The sequence below is a fragment of the Mastomys coucha genome, unplaced genomic scaffold (assembly GCF_008632895.1).
Source record: "Mastomys coucha isolate ucsf_1 unplaced genomic scaffold, UCSF_Mcou_1 pScaffold12, whole genome shotgun sequence".
NCBI lineage: Eukaryota > Metazoa > Chordata > Mammalia > Rodentia > Muridae > Mastomys > Mastomys coucha.
The window spans coordinates 13,864,965-13,869,675 of NW_022196894.1; the positions used below are offsets into that span (position 1 = coordinate 13,864,965).

General features: G+C 47.4%; 1 protein-coding gene across 1 annotated transcript in view; it reads left to right on the forward strand.

Annotated features, from left to right (window-relative positions):
- Positions 1-795: 795 nt before the first annotated feature.
- Ypel1 (yippee like 1) overlaps positions 796-4,711 on the forward strand; it is a 17,129-nt gene continuing 13,213 nt past the window's right edge. Inside the window, exon 1 of the mRNA XM_031363241.1 lies at positions 796-1,008. The gene's annotated coding sequence lies outside the window, so the exon portion shown is untranslated. The remainder of the gene's footprint in view (positions 1,009-4,711) is intronic.

The window sequence follows — 4,711 nt, forward strand, 5'->3', positions numbered from 1 at the left end:
TTGAACTACATAGTTGAGGCCAGCTTGAATTAGAGAGGCCGTATCTTAAAAGCTAAAAAACATGAGACTCCCTAGCTAGTACGAATACAGAAATAGAGAGAGTAATCAGTCAGTTGGGAGCATCACTAAGTAAATGGCAACTCAACGGGTCCACAATCTAATCAATTAGGGGTATTCTCAATACAATAAATCCTAACAAGCACACTCTAGAGGGCGCAAATACATACTGAAATGTGTGCACTCACCCTCAGCAGTGTGCTTTTACTTAAAAATCGATCCTAAGAGACCAAGGAAAAAATAACAGAAGAGGCGCAAATGTGGACATGGAGACTGGGTGACACTCTGCCTGTGTTTTGTGGGCAGGAAATCATCTGATCTGGAGTTCCATAATTCAAGTCTACGCAGACCTGGAGGCTCTTAGATGGTGACTTGAAGAGTTGAGAAAGGGTGGTCGGTATGGAGAGAGGGAAGAAGCTTGCGCTCTAGGGACCCAGCTGCAGAGGTCCTCCTGACTGCAGCCTGAGGCGTAAACCTGTGCAAAACCTCGGCTCCTGGGACTTCCCAGGACCTCCCCGCCCGCCCAGCTACCTGCCGGGTAGCCCGGGTTCCTCGTCAGGCCCCGCCCATCGGACCCGGGGCGAGCTCCACCAGGACCAGCTCCAACCTAGTCCCTGGAGCGCAGCGGGGCGCGGGTGGACGCGTGGGGAAGGGCGAGGGGCGGGGAGCGCGGAAAGGCGGAGCGGCGGGAACGCGAAGGCGGGGCGCGGACACTGATTGGCCAGCGCCGCGTTCCGAGGCCGTTTATGGCGGCTGGGCCGGGCTACGGGTCCAAAACAAAGGGCAGGCGGCCCGCGAGGCGGCGGCAGGAGGATGCCTCGCGCCCGGAGTGGGCGCCAACGGCCGGAGCGCGTCCCGGGTCACACCGGGATCGCCTGAAAACCGAGCCCGCGCCGACCGAGCCTGGGCCGGATGGGCGCAGCGGACTCTGCCGCGGACCGCCGAGCGGCCGTGAGTACGGGCGGGCCTCGGGTGCTCCGCGGAGACCTGAGGATCTGCGGCTCCCGGAGGCGGGGAAGCACCTGTTGGGCGCGGGCGGGCGGGGCGGGAGTGCGGAGGACGCGTTGACTTTTTGTTCTGATTTTCCGAATTGCTGCTGGTATTTGGTTCATTGGAAGACAACGCAAAATCCCGGACTGTCTGTCTGTCTGTCGGTCTTTCTTTTCTTCCCTTTCTTTTCTTTTTGTTTTTTTAACATCACCCCCTTCTCCCTATTGTTTTTTCCCTACCTTAAAAAATGGGAAAAGAAATACAGAAGATACCTTCAATAAAAGAATATTAACGGGTGGCATTTTCAAGTTGCCGTACAATAATAACTAAAAGGGATTGTCCTCATTGTTTACCACTTGTGGCTCTAGGCTTTATCAATGCAAATTGCTAACAGTAGCAACTGAATAAGACATTCTCTACTCAATAACTGCACAGTGGTCATCTTCGGTGTCCAAATCGTGTGCTGGGCTCCAGGATAGAAAGCCGGCAGAATTCTGTTTTGGATAGATAGTAGATGATGAAAATACAAATTTTCAGCCTAAGTTTTTTCTAATTCATTTGCCTTATAACTATCCAAAATGTATTCACTAATGTGTCTTGGCAAAAAAATTGAACATACTCCTCCTTGCTTTGCTGAAGTTCCAAGGCCAGGCTTACGTCCTCTGGGGAACCTTTCTAGACTCTTCTGAGTAAGCCACCTCACCCATCACCCGTGGTCCTTTACCTCTGTTGTGTTAACAAATGTTTGCTGAGTGCCTGCCTCCCTCTCCCTTAGGAGCTGGTCCAGTGGGTGTCTGTGTACACGTGCATAGTGTGATACAAATAAATAAACACACACATATACATATGTATATGTATGGATATTTTGCCTGCATGTATGTATATTCACAGTGTATGTGCCTAGTATCTACAGAACCCAGAGAGGGTGTCAGATCCCCTAGAGCTGAAGTGATGGCTGGTTGTGAGCCACCATGTGGAGGACCCTACCAGGGTCCTCCACAAGAGCAGCAAGTGTTCCAGAATGTCAACCCTTTTCTCCAGCCGCATGTAGTTTGTGGGCTCTTAAAAAGACGGGTGGCGTATTTGAAGATTGTTGCTACCAGGATCTCTGGGCCTTTGTGTTCCTAGCTAAGGGAGACTGTGTGGTTAACACGTCTTTTTAGGGTTAGAGCAAATTCTTGCCTTACCACAGATAAATAGCACCCCAGGGGCTGGCCCATAAGAAACACTAAAAATAAATACATACATACATACATACATACAGTTGAACCAATCTATAGTTGGTAACCAATCTGAGTAGGAGTCTCTCTCTCTCTCTCTCTCTCTCTCTCTCTCTATATATATATATATATATATATATATATATATATATATATATATATTTTGCTCAGGGGCTCATGCATTTTAGGCAAGGGCTCTACTACTACCACAGCTCCAATTTTATAAATAAACAATTTTAGAATAACTTTAGATTGACATAATGTTGCCAGAGATCTGGGGGTGTGGCTAGGTGGTAGAACATGTGCTCAGCATGTGTGAGGCCCATGGTTCCACCCCTGCTACACACACAAATCAGAAGTTCCCAGCTCAGCTCTGGCAGACCCAGCTCAGTCCACCCTACATTACTGTGGTACACTTGGTCAAACTGAGTAACTCAGGAGGAGCTGTTCTTAAATCCCAGGCTGTTCTTGCATTCTAAAGAACCAAAGTTGTTACTTTGGTACTCTGTGTCAGCAGCAGATGCTCTGATATCTATCTTCAGTCCCACAAGCACAGACAGGGATGGAGGAGGCAGAGCTGGGCAGTCTTAATGCATCTTTCTTGATGGAGGGCTGATAAATGCACCAGAAGTTTAAAATATAAAGAAGCAGCTCGTTTATAGTATGTGAAACCTAATCTTCTACATGTTAGGCCCATGGGATGAAAAGTTTTAGCTAAGGATTTGGGTACAGGTAAAAGTCCTGAGTAGGTAGAGAGCTAAGGATTCTGGGGAAGCCTGTATGATATGGAACGGGGAATGATATCAGTTTTGTCCCCAAGAGAGATCTTTTTATTATAACTCAGTGTCTGGGTCCCACACACCATCAACAGGCATACCTGGAGTGAAAATACTTGAATGTTGGATTATAGTTATTCAGCATGTGAGTAAATAAAGCTGTTTAGCCAGGCCAGGGATGGTGGCACACACCTTTCATCCCAGCAGTTGGAAGCAAGAGACAGGGGCCTCTGTTGTGAGTTCTAGGCCAGCCTGGTCTACATAGTGAGCTCCTGGTCAGTCAAAGCTATATATTACTAGTGTATCTTTAAAACAAAACAAAATAAAAACAACAACAAAAAACTTATCTAGCCAGGCATGGTGTCAGGAGGATGAGAATTGAAGATCATTCTTGGCTGTATATGGAGTTTTAGGCCACAAGAGAGAGACCCTGTCTAAAAACACCAAAACAGAGGTCTGAAGAAATGGCTTAGTAATTAAGTACATACTGGTGCTGGAGAGATGACTCTGCAGTTAAGAGCACTGACTGCTCTTCCAGAGGTCCTGAGTTCAATTCCCAGCAACCACATGGTGGCTCACAACCATCTGTAATGGGTTCCAATGCCCTCTTCTGGTGTGTCTAAAGACAGCTACAATGTACTCATATACATAAAATAAATCTTTAAAAAAAAAAAAAAGTACATACTGCTCTTGTAGAGGACCCAAGTTTAATTCTTAGCACCTGCATGAAGTGGCCCACAACCATCTGTAACTCCAGTTCCAGGGCATCTGACATCCCTGACTTACAACTCCTGAGCATGAGCACATATACCCACACATGTGCACGTAATTCAAAGAAAAACTTTAAAACTGCCAGCTGTGTTTTCTCCTTTTCAGCCATCTTCATAACCAGTGTGCTATTCAGGGAAGCCTGGCAGCATTCTATCTCAGACCCAATGCTCTGCAGAAGCTAGAAAGAACATGCTACAGCATCTCCAATTGCATACACATCATCAGTAGTCTTTGTTGTGGTTGAGCATGCTACAATGCGATAGGAGATGAGGGACTGAGGGAGGAGGTGTCTAGAACATTGAGTGTGGAGGTGCCAGATCCCTTGAGGGTCCTGAGAGAGTAGGAGGTGAGTATTCACAGCAGGCACGGGCACTTTATCTTGAGGCCATTGTCCAGGTTACTGTGCCTGAAGTGTGGGAGAAAGCATCTCGTCCTGTGATTCAAGTAGGGAATAATAGATAGGAGGGAAGAAGGAAGTGTCACCGAAGGCAGCTATGGCTACACTGTGGCTGCTTGAATCCTTCCAGATCTTTCCATGCTTCTGAGTATAGGGGCTGTGCATCTGAACAGTCTGCATGCTTGGAATCAAAAGATAAAGGTGTAGGGCCAGGAGGATGACTGAGCAGTGAGAAGATGGGTGGCCAACCTTAGTAAGCTGAGCTCGATCCCCAAGACACACACAGTGGAAAGAACCAGCTCCATGGGTGCTTGTGCGCGCCGCAACGCACGCGACACCCCCCCCAAGACCCCAGGCCTGGAGAAGGAAACCACCTTCCCTCATTGCAGCCCTAAGCCCCCATCTTGGTAGTGTCTCTGATATATGAGGGCATTTGCAGACTCTCAAACTTGAAGTGTTTTCTAATTTTTTTTTTTTTTTTTTTTTTTTTTTTTTTTTTT